At 35.3% G+C, this 15812-nt stretch overlaps 1 protein-coding gene and 1 non-coding gene across 2 annotated transcripts in view; one reads left to right on the forward strand and one right to left on the reverse strand.

Moving 5' to 3' along the window:
• Window positions 1–15812, forward strand: part of LOC150097200 (uncharacterized) — a 191675-nt gene that overhangs the window by 82860 nt on the left and 93003 nt on the right. The window lies entirely within an intron of this gene.
• LOC150097201 (U2 spliceosomal RNA) lies at window positions 11854–12049 on the reverse strand. The gene has a single exon (XR_016549724.1). It is a non-coding gene; the product is annotated as a U2 spliceosomal RNA (small nuclear RNA).

The raw sequence follows: 15812 nt of genomic DNA on the forward strand, positions 1-15812 counted from the left end.
TAAATGAAATTTTAAATACTATGATTGGCCCAGGTAAAAGTAATGTGATGTCGTCAGTTCCTCTCAGCAATAGTTCAGTATCAACAAGCATTGACAAAACGGCAAAGGATATTGAAAAAAACTTTGTGATGATTTAAAAACCATAGAATTTTCTTGGCAACTTGATGAGACAATTTTACATGACAATGAAGCTTTGTTAATGGCCTACGTGCGTTATATAAATACTAATGAAGAAATTTTTTAAATAACGAAACCTGTGGTGCGTTTATAATTAGAAGAAACACACGTATAAACCACAGTGAAAATTATTTAATTGTAAATATTTCGTCCTAAGTATCTTAGGACATCATCAGTACAGTATTTAAACAAAAATTAGGAATAACATACAGTTAGGGCGCATGATTACAATAGAATCTCATGAAAACGTGCATAACGTGCTAAAGTAGTACCAAAAAAAAAAAAAAAAACGTTAATTATTTAACACAGTTTTGTATGATAATTTCCCATACTTTAGGAATAGTAAGAACGTCATTGCGGTTTAGGTTTGGTCTGTGTAGTAGGGCTTCAGAACTTTCTTTGTATAAACGTTCATGTTTAAATAAAGATCTATGTAAAAGTTTAGCCTTTTCCCAATGGATCCTATGGTGTGGATTTTCAATTCCGTGTTGAGAGAGGCCAGATTTCTGCGGCTTAAGAAAACGAATGTGGTCTTGATGTTCCGAGATGCGTTTCTGAACAGATCTACCTGTCTGTCCAAAGTAAGATAATTTGCATGAGCATGGAATCTCATAAACACCAGGTAACATCAAGGGTGAGAATTTGTCCTTAGGAGAAGGTAATAAGTTGTAAATTTGGTTGATAGGTTGTATTTCTTCATAATTTTAGAAAGACGTTCTGAGATGCTTTTAACGTAAGGTATGGGAATCCTGTGCACTTCTTTCTGTCTGGTTTGATGTATGCAGAAGTGACTGATGATTTTTTGAGTTGTTTTGGGGATTATATCCATTTAGGATGGCTGTAAAGAAAGACGTTCTGAGATGCCTTTAACGTAAGGTATGGGAATCCTATGCACTTCTTCCTGTCTGGTTTGATGTATGCAGAAGTGACTGATGATTTTTTGAGTTGTTTTGGGATTATATCCATTTAGGATGGCTGTAAACTCAAAACAACTCAAAAAATCATCAGTCACTTCTGCATACATCAAACCAGACAGGAAGAAGTGCATAGGATTCCCATACCTTACGTTAAAGGCATCTCAGAACGTCTTTCTAAAATTATGAAGAAATACAATTTTGCCACTACTTACAAACCTATCAACTAAATTTACAACTTATTACTTTCTCCTAAGGACAAATTCTCACCCTTGAGGTTACCTTTTGTTTATGAGATTCCATGCTCATGCAAATTATCTTACTTTGGACAGACAGGTAGGTCTATTCAGAAACACATCTCGGAACATCAAGACCACATTCGTCTTCTTAAACCGCAGAAATCTGGCCTCTCTCAACACGGAATTGAAAATCCAAACCATAGGATCCATTGGGAAAAGGCTAAACTTTTACATAGATCTTTATTTAAACATGAACGTTTATACAAAGAAAGTTCTGAAGTCCTACTACACAGACCAAACCTAAACCGCAACGACGTTCTTACTATTCCTAAAGTATGGGAAATTATCATACAAAACCGTGTTAAATAATTAACTTTTTTGTACTACTTTAGCACGTTATACACGTTTTCATGAGATTCTATTGTAATCATGCACCCTAACTGTATGTTATTCCTAATTTTTGTTTAAATACTGTACTGATGATGTCCTAAGATACTTAGGATGAAATATTTACAATTAAATAATTTTCACTGTGGTTTATACGTGTGTTTCTTCTAATAATGAAGAAATTATTGAAGAGTTTCTATTTGCTGAACAACTGAAAATTGACACAAAAGGTGCTACAATTTTTAAGGTTGTTAAAGACTTCTTTAAGGATAAAAATATTCCTCTCACAAATATTATTGCGTGTCCAACTAATGGAGCACCAGCTATGATCATCGTGGATTTATAGAGTTTAAAAGAAACAGTTCCAAATATGTTTACATTTCACTGCATTCTTCATAGATAGCACTTAGCTGCCAAACATCTTAGCAATAGACTACATAAGACTTTGGATGATGTTATTAAAGCAGTGAATAAAATAAAATAAAAGCTCAGTCATCGAATACCCATATTTTTCGGGAACTTTGCCATGAAAATGAAGAAAGATTTGAGTATCTTTTGCTTCACACTGAAGTTAGATAGCTCTCAAATGGCAACTGTCTGTGATGCTTTAATGATCTCTACAATACTGTTTTGGAATTTCTTAATTCATGTGATGAGAACATGTGTAATATTCTAAAACACATTTCCAGAGGGAGTCTGAATTCTTTATATTTTTCTATGATCTGTTTAAGTCAAAGAATCTGATCTCTGGTGCCCTTACCTTTCCTCTCAAAAAATGAAAAAATTGACATCGCATATATTTCCGATATTTTCATCAAATTAAATGAGGTTAGCATAAAATCAGGGAAGCAACACGAGTCTTATTAAACCAGTGGGAATTATAAATGTTTTTATCAGCAAATTAACATTCTACAAGCAGAGCATTGCAAGACAAGATTTTCTGCAGTTCCCAAGTCTACAAATAATAGATGATGATTTAATATTGGATTGTTATTGTTCCCATCTTTTGACACTAAAAGAAGACTTGATGATCAGGATCAAAGACTTTGATAAGTTTAAAATACCCAATTGGGTCATAAATCCATTTCATACTGATGCCACTTCTGTTCATTCAAATTTGTATGAAGAATTTATTGACTTAAAAAACGATTTTGAAGCTCAAGTGCAATTTCAACAGCATGGGTATGAAAGATTCTGGCCAAACATGCAATGCAAGTATCCTCAGCATTGGGCAAGAAATAAAATTTTTGCTCATTGCTTTTCATACTTGGTCAGAAAATTATTTAGTATTGTGTTGCAATTGTTAGCTAAGCAGTGAAATAGATTGCAAATACGTGAAAGAGGAGACTTTGTTTGTTGAACAGTGAAGCTGATGTTGAAAAATTAGCAGGATCTCATCAGGCTAAGGGTAGCCATTAATGATTGGCTTATTAAATACAGTAAGTTTACATCTTTTTTGAGTAAAAATTAATTTGTATCTATCTATATGTTCACTGGGCATCTGCAGATGCCGTGTGATCACTCCAATGCTCAGTAATGTGCCACACCAGACCTCGTGTGTAGTCCTGTTGTTTGCTTTTCTGGAGGCCTAAATTCTCTGAAGATCAGTCACTCCACACACACACACACCATCCATCCATCTCATTGATGGATGGATGGATGGATGGATGGATGGTGTGGGTCTACTCCTTCCTCTTTTTCCAGGAACTTTATCTTTTGTTACTGTTCTGAGAAGTCCACCTTCCATCCTTTCAGTGAGTCCAAAATATTTTAACTTTCTTCTGTCAATATCTTTAAGGAGCCTTAAAGTTCTACTGATCTTTTCTAACACCCATTCGTTTGTATGCCTTTCAGTATATGATATCCTCAACAACCTTCTGTAACACCACATCTCAAAAGTAGATATCCGTTTCTTATCTGACTTCTTTAAGTTCCAAGTGTCACATCCATAAGTCGCTGTTGGAAAAACAACTGCATCCAAAATCCTCAACTTTGTTCCCATGGAGATAGATCCATCCTTCCAGATTTTAGACAGGTCTCTTGACTGTTGTTTTAGCCATTCCTAACCTTCTTCTGACATCTTCTGAACAGCAATTCTTCACATTAATAATGGATCCCAGGTACTCAAACTTGATGACTTCCTCAATTCTTTCTCCATTAAGGTACACTTGTTTCTCAAGAGCTACCCTGTTTGTATTTCCTTTGAGAACTATAATCTCTGTCTTGCTAGGATTGAGTTGAAGTCATCTGTTATTACTTGTTAACTTTGTCAAGAATTAGTCCTAGTTCTTCCATGTCATTACAAAGGAGTATACTGTATCATCAGCATACCTCATCAATCTACCTCCTATCCTAATTCCTGTCTTGAGCTCATCCAATGCTTCACACATGATGTCTTCCACATATATACTAAACAAGTGAGGAGAAAGTAAACATCCTTGCCTAATTCCTTTTCCAACTTGAAGCCAGTCAGTCAATCCAATATCTGTTCTTACCATAGCTTCTTGCTCCCTGGATAATGGGTTTTCCTCAACACACTACCAGGTTGGCTTTCAACCTGGTAGTGTATTGAGGAAAACCCATTATTTTCATTACTTCCCACAGTTTCACATGCTCAACACAGTCAAAAGCTTTAGAGTAGTCTAAGAAACACATTTCCAGAGGGAGTCTCAATTCTTTATATTTTTCTATGATCTGTCTAAGTCAAAGGATCTGATCTCTGGTGCCCTTACCTTTCCTAAAACCTGCTTGTTCCTCAGGCATCTCTGCCTCAACTTTGGCCTCAATCCTATTTAGCATGATCTTCAATAAAATTTTGCTTACATGAGATATTAAAGTAATAATTCTATAATTTATATCATCTTTCTTATGTGGTGGTATAAAAACTGACTTCTTCCAGTCTCTAGGCCATGATCCTGTCTCCCATATCCATGTAATCAATCTATGAAACACTGTTATTCCTCCATCCCACATGGCCTTAATTAACTCTACTGGGATTTCATCTGCACCTGGGGCTTTGCTGTTAAGCTGCTTAACTGCTCTTTCAACTTCATGCCTGAGTGGAGGAGGTTCCAAATCAAAATTTTCCTGGTGAGAGGGCTCCACATTTTCTTTATCCACTCTGCTGTACAGTTCCTCACAGTATTCTTTTCATCTGTTTTTGATTTCCAACTCTTCTGTTAGCAATGCTCCATTTCTTTCTTTGATGACATTCAAATTAAATCCTCAAGGGCTCACTTTAGTGAGTACGGGCATGGCAAACCCGAGATGCCTGATGCTGGACCATGCCTTACTTCACATAATATACATCTGTTGTATTATCTGTAGACTGGTCCCTCCCCTTTTTTCTTCCCTTCTTTCTTTTCTTTTTGCTCCTTCCCCCCCAATGCTATTAGAGTATTTGAGGGCTAGGGGTGAATCTGTCCTATTTCATCTCATCTTATGTAGAAAGAGCCTCTGCAATCCTACCACTTTCTTCTTGCAGTGACTTCCATCCAAAATGCTAATATGGTTATGCCTTATAACACATCTCATGCTGCATAGGTTGTCGCAGAATTAGAAGAACTAAAAGAGCTATTTGGTTATCTATTTCTTATTCTAAGATGAATTGGATCGAGGATGAAGTACATTTAAGTATAAATACTGAGAAGAAGAGCCATTGCAAATTGCAAAAATATCATTCCCATATTAATTTGCATCAAAGTCATTAATTTTTAATTAACTATCAGTTCCATTATGTTGATGGTAATTTAGGTTTGCCTGATAATATATTATAATTATCTTATTGAGTCATTAACCTAATATAAAATTGAGCAGGTGGCACCAGGCAAAAAAAAAAAAAGGTTAAGAACCATTGGCCTAGATTATATGGTCTACCAAAAGTTCATAAACCAGATATTCCTTTAAGACCAGTTGTTGACTGTATAGGATGTCCCACTTGTAAGATATCTAAATACTTATCGAATTTACTTGTGACTTCTACTTATATAAAATTTGTGATCTTCATCTAGGCACTTCCAGTATTGTGATCAGCTTAGATTTTGTATCCTTGTTTACTAATATTCCTTTATCAGATACTGTGGAATTACTTCAAGAATTTCCATCAAACATTGTTAAGCTATTTGATTTTGTTATACATTCTAGTTATTTCACCTTTAAAAACAAATTATCAACAAATTAAAAAGAACAGCTATGGGCAGTTCTATCTCTCCTACTACTGGCAACTTTTTCTTCATGGAACACTAAAAAAAACATATATTTGATAACATTTCACCTAGGCATACACATTGGTACAGATATGTGAATGATATTTTTGCAATTTGGAATGGCTCTTCTTCTGAGTAACAGGAGTTTCTTCCCAAATTAAATGTACCTCATCCCACGATCCAATTCATCTTAGAATAAGAAATAGATAACCAAATAGCCTTTTTAGATCTTCTAATTTTTCGTCAATCAGATGTAAGCTTCTGATTTTCAGTTCTTAGGAAGAAGACTCATATTGCCTTTTTTTTATCCATGCTGAATCTTGTCATCATCCTAGTTGAAAGGCTGGAACTATTTAAGACTTTATTACATCATACTCATTCTTTCTGTTCTGATGAACATTTACAAAAAAAAAAAGAATTATAACATATTAAATTCTCCTTTTTATCAAATGCTGTTAAGGGTTCTTTCATCAAAAAAAAGCATTAAGCTGTTATGGTATCTCTACCTCTTCCACTGCAAAAGAAATAACTCTCATTCCTATCCCTTATGTGCAAGGTATTTCTTAATGCTTAGCAAAAGTTTTAATACTACTGAATATTTTTGTTGCCTTTTGCCCCATCAAAAAAATCTTCACCTTTCTTGCTTCTAAGGACAAGCTTCCATCTCTAGGTTTTCCAAGCTTCTTCCAGATTTCTTGCACTTGCGGCTTATCTTATTTTGAACAAACCAGAAATTCTGTTTTTATTTGCCTAGAAGAACATGTGTTATATTAAATATCATGAGCCTGAACAGTCTGGGCTTGCTGAGCATGCTATCTGCACTAAGCATAGAGTTCATTGGAACAAGACAAGAGCCCTTCCTAAAAGTAATTTTTTCATAGAACAACTTTATAAAGAAATGTGAAACTTTACTCCATTGTCCTAACTTAAACAGATCAGGTGGTCTACATCTGTCCCTTTTATTTGAGATATTACTTTATAAATCTGCTGTTTTCTAAATTTATTTATACAGTTACACCCTGAGTTTTGTAAATAATGCATTCTGCAAACCTTGACGTAACTTGAATTTTACATAAGTCAAATTTGTAAATTACATACATACAATAAAAGTTCACTGGCTACTCATACCACTGTCTTACATTAATTTTTTTTTGCCATTAATCAGATATTTTCCATTTTTAATATTTTTCACTTTTGGGGTGATTAAAAAAAATTCAATTATAAAAAAATTTATCAATTGTATTTGAATAATATACAATTGATAAATATATAATTGATTAAGAAGGTGCTGATCAATCTGAAAGGCAAAATCTATAGGACAGTAGTGAGGCCAGCTATGACGTATGCCATAGAAACTGTGGCCCTGAGGAAAAATAACATCAGCAGGATGGAAGTAGCAGAGATGAGAATGCTTAGGTGGATGTGCAGTGTGACCAGAAAGGATCGTCTGAGAAATGACTATGTCAGAGGAACAGTCAGAGTTACAAACTTAGAAGTGAAAATACAGGAGGCAAGGTTGAGATGGTTTGGTCATGTGATGAGGAGGGAGGACGAATATGTGGGAAGAAGGGTCATGCAGATAGATGTGCAAGGAAGGCAGAGGCGTGGGCAGCCAAAGAAGAGATTGAGGAAGCAGGTAGAAGAGGACTTGAGGATGAAGAACTTGGATGTGGTGACAGCCCAAGACTCATTATCAACAGTGACCCCACTTAAGTGGGAGAAGCTGCAGAAGATGAAGAAGATTTGAATAATATACATACTGCAAATATGAAAGTATGAAAAATACATAATATAAAAACAAACTGAAATATTTACTTTTCAAATAAAAAAATGTCTTTTGATGGCTAAGTTGGCTGTTCTAAGGAATTCTGTTCTGCTGGAAGTTTTATCCCTTGTTGACTACCCTCAGCCTTCAAAAAGCTGAGGTTAGTCGGGGTCGTCTGAGTTGTCATCTTGACTTTGTTGTGAACAGCATCTCACAAACATGTCTAGAGTAGATTGTATGATCAAACGCTTTTTGTACTCGTAGATAGCCTTCTAGCTAGACATATCAGAATAGATACGCCGCCTAACATTTTTGAACTGCTCGGTGTTCAGATCTATTGATTCTAATTTTGCTAATGCCATGTCCATCAAGTTAAAAACTTGATGTAAATTTCCTTCGTTGTAAATTTCTTAATGTCTGGCAGTTCAGTCGGCATTGTATTTTCTTCGGAATTTCAGAATGTCTCCAACTGAATAAGGTCGTCATTAGTTAGCTCTTCATCATGACCTAAAAGAAGCTTGTTAATGTCACTTTTATCCACTTCCAGCTCTAATTGCTATGCCAGTTGCACACATTTCTACATTGCCTGCTGTAATTCTTCTGTCAACTCAGCTGTATCAGTCATTGTTTGCTCTCGTTCCGTGAAGGTATCCGCTTCTGTGTCAGATCATTGATCCAGTGAGACAATTTCTTCATCTATTGGACCCAACCTCTTGGTAATAATTGTGCCCTTCAACGTTACGGTACCTTTCATGCTTTCAACAATGCGAACTTTATTCTTCACTATTGTATTCACTGCCGAAATATGTCTATTTATTTCCCATGCTATTGTTGATAGAATTTTCCCGCCTTCATACATACGAATTATTTTCAACTTTTCTTCTAAAGTAATTGCAGAACTTTGTTTATTAGATTTATTACCAGCGCATTCAGTTTGCGTTTGCATTCCATTTTAAGGGTAAGAGAACCTGTGGAACAAGTAAAACATTTCAGCCACTTAGGCATGATTTTCAGTGAAAATAGTAAATTAAATATGGAAATAGACAACAGAATCAACAAAGCTGGTATGGTAGGAAGTCAACTGAATAAATAATACATGGAATAAGAGAGAAATTAGTCGAAACACTAAATTAGCTGTATATAAGACAATGTTCAAACCAGTTTTAACTTATGGATCTGAGAGCTGGGTCAGAAGTAAAACACTTGACCAAAGACTAGAGACCGCAGGTATGAGAGTCCTGAAAAAGATTAGAGGCGTGAACAGATGGCATCAATGGCAATATCATGTTAAAAACGAGGATATTAGGAAAGAACTTGACATTGTCAGCATCCAGGAATGTGTTAGCAGAGCTAATCTCAGGTGGTATGGTCACTTAAATAGAATCGGCGAGGAAAGATTAGCAAAACAAGGGTTCTCTGCCAGGTTGGTGGGAAAACGACCCAGAGGAAGATCAAGATATAGGTGGATTGATACTGTACAAAAGTGCCTTAGATGATAGAAATATAAGATCTGATAATGTTGGAGTCTTGACAAGTAACAGACTGATTTTGAGGAAAATTGTAGATAGGAAGTTAGTAATAATGTAAATTTTTCATGTAGTACTATCATATCCTGTACACCCCTTGAGTGTACATGGCAGGAATTTGATGATGATGATGAAAAACAACGAAACTAGCAGTGATAACAAGTGACTGAGCTATCCGCATGAGGCATCTACTACTGTACTGCAATAAGGCTGTCAAAGACGCAGCTGCGCAAAGTCGCAGACATGTTCATATGCGCTAGTAGATTTATTACGTAACTGCGAATTTACATATGTCGCGTGTTACGTAACTTGAGGTGTAACTGTTTGTTATTATTACCTGACACCTCCAAGGACTCATCGAGGGTAAGGAAATTATTGACTGTTTTAGTTATCGTGCACTAGCTACTAAGGTGGCAATGTTTAGAATTGTCTGTTATTGTTTGGTTGCCATTCAATATTATCCTGTACTGATGACACTTGGTGAAAATTCTACAATAAATAAGTTGTTTTCCTCTGTTTTTATAGTTATTATTTGTTAAATGAATGTTGGGTTCAGCATTTGTAAGTTCTGCACACATCACTCATTATGTAGAAATACAATATTGCATGCAAAACATTCAAGAATGGTGTGCATAACTTTTAAATGACTTCTATATATATGTTATTTAAAATATGGATGTGCTAATGCATGCTGAATTAAATTTTATAAACGAATGTTTTTGAGAAAAAATACATTCCTTAAAAACTGATTAAAAAAAATCAATGTTTGTGTATATTTTTTGTCTAAATTGCATAATGAAAAAAAAGATTGAAAAATATCTTAATAATACTTCACCTAACCAAGTAACAACATAAAAATGCAAAAATAAAAAGAATCGTCCTCATTTCATAACCAAACGTATATGTGGAAACATGGAAAGTTTCGAAAAAATTACCAGAGTACTTATGAGAATGCAATCCATGGCATCAAGATGCCTTAGCTTGAACTACCTAAAAAGCATGCATTTTTGATTCAAGTTTTCTGACCTGTTGGTTCTCATCAAAGATTAGACAGAAACTTAATTGGAAAAACTCTCATTCAATACAAAATCAATCTTGTGTTGGAGAATATGTGTAATAAGCAGTTGGTGCATAAGAGTAATTATCAGAGAAGAGTCTAAAAGTCTTCATTTTGGCATTGTAAAATAAGCAGATCAAATTATATCTCATTGCCAAATATATATAAACATAGAAAGTATTTTAAGTAGTGCAAGCTGAGGCATCTCCAGTGCTGAGGACTATATCCTCATTAGAAATAGTTATTTTCTGTTTTATCATTCAGCTGTATAGTCATATAAGTTAATTTTTTGAAAAATGTCCAATAGCCGTGAAAACATAATCTATGAAATATATATTCTCATATTCTCATACGAGTATACACACACACACACACATTCAGTTATGAAATAAGCATGTATCTTTAATATTCTTTATTTCTTTTTTTAAGTTAAGGGATATTACATCCCATATTGTTTTGTAGCCAAATAAGAAACTCAGAGTTTCATGCCGAATATAGAAACTATATAAAGTTCGGCAAGTCCAAGCGTAAGCAAATACCTGGATAGTGCAACACATGACCCATTTGGTAGTGCAACACTGAGGCAACTCATAGTAAGGGTGGAGCAAGCTACGTTCACTATTCTTGGTATTTACCCATAATGTGAAACCCAGCTCCTAGGAGCTGTATTACTGTTCTGCATTATGAGAGAAGGTCACTACCCAGACAGTTTCAACCTTTATTGAGGTCTCATCAGTGAGTAGGTAGACCTAGATAATACCAAGTTTGTAGCAAAACAGAACTTACATACCCTACTATAGGAATTGCCAAGAAGGTGTCCTAATAAATTACTAATTATATGAAGAGCCAAAGGCTTTGGTTCGGCGACGTGAACTTAAATAAGTTCACGTCACAGAATTGAAGCCTTTGGCTCTTCATATAATTAGTAATTTCTTATTTCTGTTTATTAAGGATTATTTTAGATTGAAATGAAGACTGTCTCATTTTAGATTAAAAAAAAAAGGGGGGGGGGTAATTTTTTTGTTTTCTGAAAATATAATAAAACTGTCAAATATTGAAAGTAGAGGCAAGAAGCTTCAATTTGGTTAATAAGATTAAAAGGAGGATATTATGGATCCACTCATATATAAAATATGAGTGGATCCATAATATCAGTGAGAATGGCAGTGGGTCCATATGAGCCAAATGTAGAAAAATTTCCCAGATATTATGAAAATATAACTTTCTCATAAACTCTGGTAAATTTTCAAAACCTTTTTAAGTTTTTCCACATTTGGCTATAAAATATAAATAGATCTATATCATCCATTATATATCTTATTTATTTCAAATTAATTCTTTTTGTGGTATACAGTATTTTTCACTATGCATCCACCCAGAGTTCACTTATGATGAATTTAACTTTTTCGACAATTGGAATTTCTGTGGTATATTTAGCAGAGGATTATTGCTCTGATCAGAACAAACAGTTTGTAACATCTATGAAACCAGTGAAACCTAATCAATACACTAATAAAAGGCAAATATGTGCTTCTAATCAAGAAGAGAATTAATTTGGAATAAATAAGATATATAATGGATGATATAGATAAACAAATCCCCTGAAAAGTGATAGAGGTAGCACAATACCAGGCAAACTTGTAAAGGTGGAGCAAGATCCAAGTACTGCATTCCAAAAAAAAAAAAAAAAGTTTAGCCCCAATGGAGCCCATATCAGATGTTAAGCTAATAAGAACAGATGCTACAATTTGCTTTGAGCCAAAAGGCTGAAGTAGAGGAATGGCAGTGGCTAGTTTGGTTGGAGTGGCACCCATAACACTAACAGCTAAAAAAAAAAAATAAAATAAAATAAAAAAAAAATAAAAAAAATTAAAAAAAAAAGAGAAGAAGAACAGAGCATCCCTAAAGTGATTGAAGAGTCTCTGATATTGTTATTTTTAAATTAAAAAAAAAAATCTTATGTACAGGATTAACCAGTTTTCGATCTTTGCAGTCAAGCAGAAAGGTTATATGCTCATTGATTGTTGAGATATATTACATAAAAATAAGTGGTTATAGGATATTACATGTTACATACCAATAAAAGTTATTATAACATGATACCACAACTTACACGAAAATAACAGTTGTCATAAGACAATATCAGATGATCATCATTCACACTGTTAAGCACAAAAATCTAGTTCTTCCTTTCTTTCTTTGGGAGGAGGAGCGATGATGTCACTTCTATTTTAGAAAGTGGACTGTAATGCAGTTGCCCTGGTCAGCCAGGAGTTGATTCCTTGGATCCTCTTAAAGGAGGACAAAATTTGATCCCCATTGATCACAAGATAACAATGTTCCACATTTCCTTTTCCTTAATACCTTACAACAGGAATGCACAAATGCACCACCAAATATATTTTCACTTCTGCCACTAGAAGTCTCTTTTTATCTGCAACCTTAAGAATGACAAAAGTGCACGTGCCAGTGAGCCTAACAAATTTCTACAAATATGCTCTTCAAAGATGGAAGAAGTTAAACCTCCAGCACACAGTAAAGCTCTTACACAACATAATGGTAAAGAATCCCATCATTCAGAGAGAGATTTTTTTTTCCTCCATGGAGCTGGCGAGGCTTGAGGGTCTTCTGATATTCTTTCTCCAAGCCTTACCTGGCAATTTTCCAAATTCACTCACAAACTTGGAATATGGGAATCAGGCTGAGCAGATACATACTGTGAAATCTGCTTTTCAAGCTACTATACCTGATAGCATAATGGAAGAAGGGCTCAGTCCTCCTGGTGCTGAAAATCTGATGCCTCTCTTTTTGATAAAAACCAACAATGCATGGGAGAGACTTGCATCCTGCAATATAGACAAAATCTATAGTAGTCTAACCAAAGCACTTCGTTGGAAAATCGTGCATCATCCCACCAAACGCTATTTCACTGGGACCTACCATATTGCACAAGGGCCACCAAACCCAATGCAGATATTCAGTGGAAAATGTGGCACATTGCATTACCTACTTCAACCATATTACAGAAATTCATCCCGGATGTTTCAGATAACTGTCTGTTCTGCTACCGAACAGGAACAGTTCAGCATATCTACTTAGAATGCCCCATCAACATCCAATTAATCTATTCATCTCAGCAAATGGCAGTTTGTCTTTATACAGAAGAGGAATATCTCAGTCTTTTCCATGCAGAGTCAAAAAAAAAACATTCGATCTGCAACTACCTATTCATCACTGATATAACAGTAATATACAGTTTCTATCTTCAGCACAAGACTAGACAGCATAACAGTTTCACAGAGAGAGAGAGAGAGGCAGCTGACCATCTCCTTGCAGTCTTCACACAAAAGGTGAGAAGTCATATCCTACATGAGCATCATCACCACAGACAAAACATCCCTAGACCTGTTCCACAAAGACTGGAATCCAAGAAGAGTCTCTGATTGATCGATAGAGAGAGAGGGGGGAAGATCATCTGATTCCTCTCTTCTGTATATAATGTAGAATTCTTAAGGAGGTTTGGGGTGCATCATCCCAAATGTGAAAACAATATGCTAAACTCACTTGGACGTAGTATTTATAAAATGCCAAGAGTTGAGCAGGAGAGTAGCATTTTGAATGAAAAAGGAAGTTATGTGTATTTATGCTGGGATAAGTTAGATCTTAAAATAAATTCAAGAAGAGAAAACTATTCTGACTAGTGATGAGAACATTATCAAAAAAAAAAAGTGAAGTAAGATCTCTCTTCTGTAAAATAAGACAGGGCTATGTTTTGATATAATTGAAATTCACTAGATTATGGTTATGTTTACCTCACTATGATGAGCATTTAAGATCTTATAACTTGAATCATTTGAGTACTACTGAGTGTCTCAATGAAAAAGAGAGAGTGTGGTGTATTCAGCAAAACAATGAATATGATTTGAGGTTAGAGAGAAGGTCATTGATGTATAGGAGGAAGAGCATGGGAGAAAGCACAGAGTCCTGGAGTACTCCAGCATTGGTGAAAAACTAAAGAGAAGTCATCTGCCTTATTGTGCAATAAATAACCAGAAAACAAAGCTTTCAAATTATAGGAAGGAAACCCATAAGAGGTTAGTACGGTAGGATGGCCTCATTGTCAAATGATCAAATGCCTTGGAAATATCAAGTGATCATGAATTACTCCAAACTATTCCATGGCCTGTGTTTAGAAGTGGGTAAGGTTAGCAATGAAATCTGCTATAGGAGAGTGATGAGTCTCCAGATAGTGAAGAAGCTTAACTGTTAATGACCTTCTCATTTCTTTAGAGAGTATTGACTTGAGAGCAATAGGATGACAGTGTAAAGGCCAACTTATCTTCCTTTTTTTTTTTTTTAATTAAAGTTATCATTTTATTATACATCAAAAACTGACTTTGAAAAAGCTAAAAGCAGGAAACTTGCATCTTGCCCAAATGGCAGCCATGCCTTCTGGGCTCTAGCTAAAGCTGTTGGACGTAACTTCTAACCAGCACTATTCCCACTACTATTTATTTATTTAGCGTATGACATATTACACACCGCAAAGCATAAAATTTATAACAAACAAAAAAAAAAAATTACAAGTTAACACGTTCACTGCCAACTATGAATATACTCGTATGACGCTTACCGCCGGCAACGAGATTACCCGTACTGACCTCGAAGTGAAAATGCTTGGCTTGTGGAGCTAGCAGCAAAACTGTGTATACTCATAGATGGTATATGCTCTGCACAAGCCAACTACGAGTATACGCGTATGTTTATTACCACTGGCAACAAAATTACATGTACTGACCTTGAAGAAGTGAAATTGCTTGGCGTATGGGAACAGACTATGCCGAAGTAGTGTGGCAGCAAACGTGTTAACATATAAATTACAAATAAAACAATTGATTCTTTGGTTACAAATAGGAAGTCATCACTAAAATTTCCTTTGTAAGCTCCTAAGTGGCAGTCTTGTATAAGATGTCACACTGACTGCTTCTCATCTTCATACTCGCAGTTTGAGGGAACTGCATTGTCTCATTTGTTGGCACACTTACCATGTCCTGTTCTGATTCTATGGAGGGATGACTAAATTCTATATGGTAATTCAAAACCAGGGGGTTTCTCCATATTTCTATAGTCAATAGCACTAGGCATAGTGTGGTATCTGTTGGTGATTCTTCAAACCACCTTGCATGTTTGCCAGAAGCACCTCTGCAGTTCTTAGTGGAGGTTTTCTAGAATGAAGTCTGTTGATATTAAGGACTTCAAGATCGGTGTGGATAAGAAGCTGTTGATTGGACATAATCTTGTATTCTTTAAGTGCATTTGATCTGCATAGGCTTGTTGGTACGATATGGCTCAGAATTGGGAGCCAATAAATAGGAATTGATTTAATTGTACCTGAGATCAGGCACATGGTGTTATTCAGTTGTGCATCTACAAGTTTCACTTGAGCACTATTCATCCAAACTGGAGTGTAGTATTCTGTGGTAGAGTAGACAAGGCCGAGGGCTGAGCTCCTCGATGTGTTAGCTGTAGCATCTCAAGAGGT

This window comes from Typopeltis vanoorti, chromosome 17, assembly GCF_054136105.1.
Source record: "Typopeltis vanoorti isolate ZY-2024b chromosome 17, IOZ_Tvanoo_1.0, whole genome shotgun sequence".
Classification (NCBI taxonomy): domain Eukaryota; kingdom Metazoa; phylum Arthropoda; class Arachnida; order Uropygi; family Thelyphonidae; genus Typopeltis; species Typopeltis vanoorti.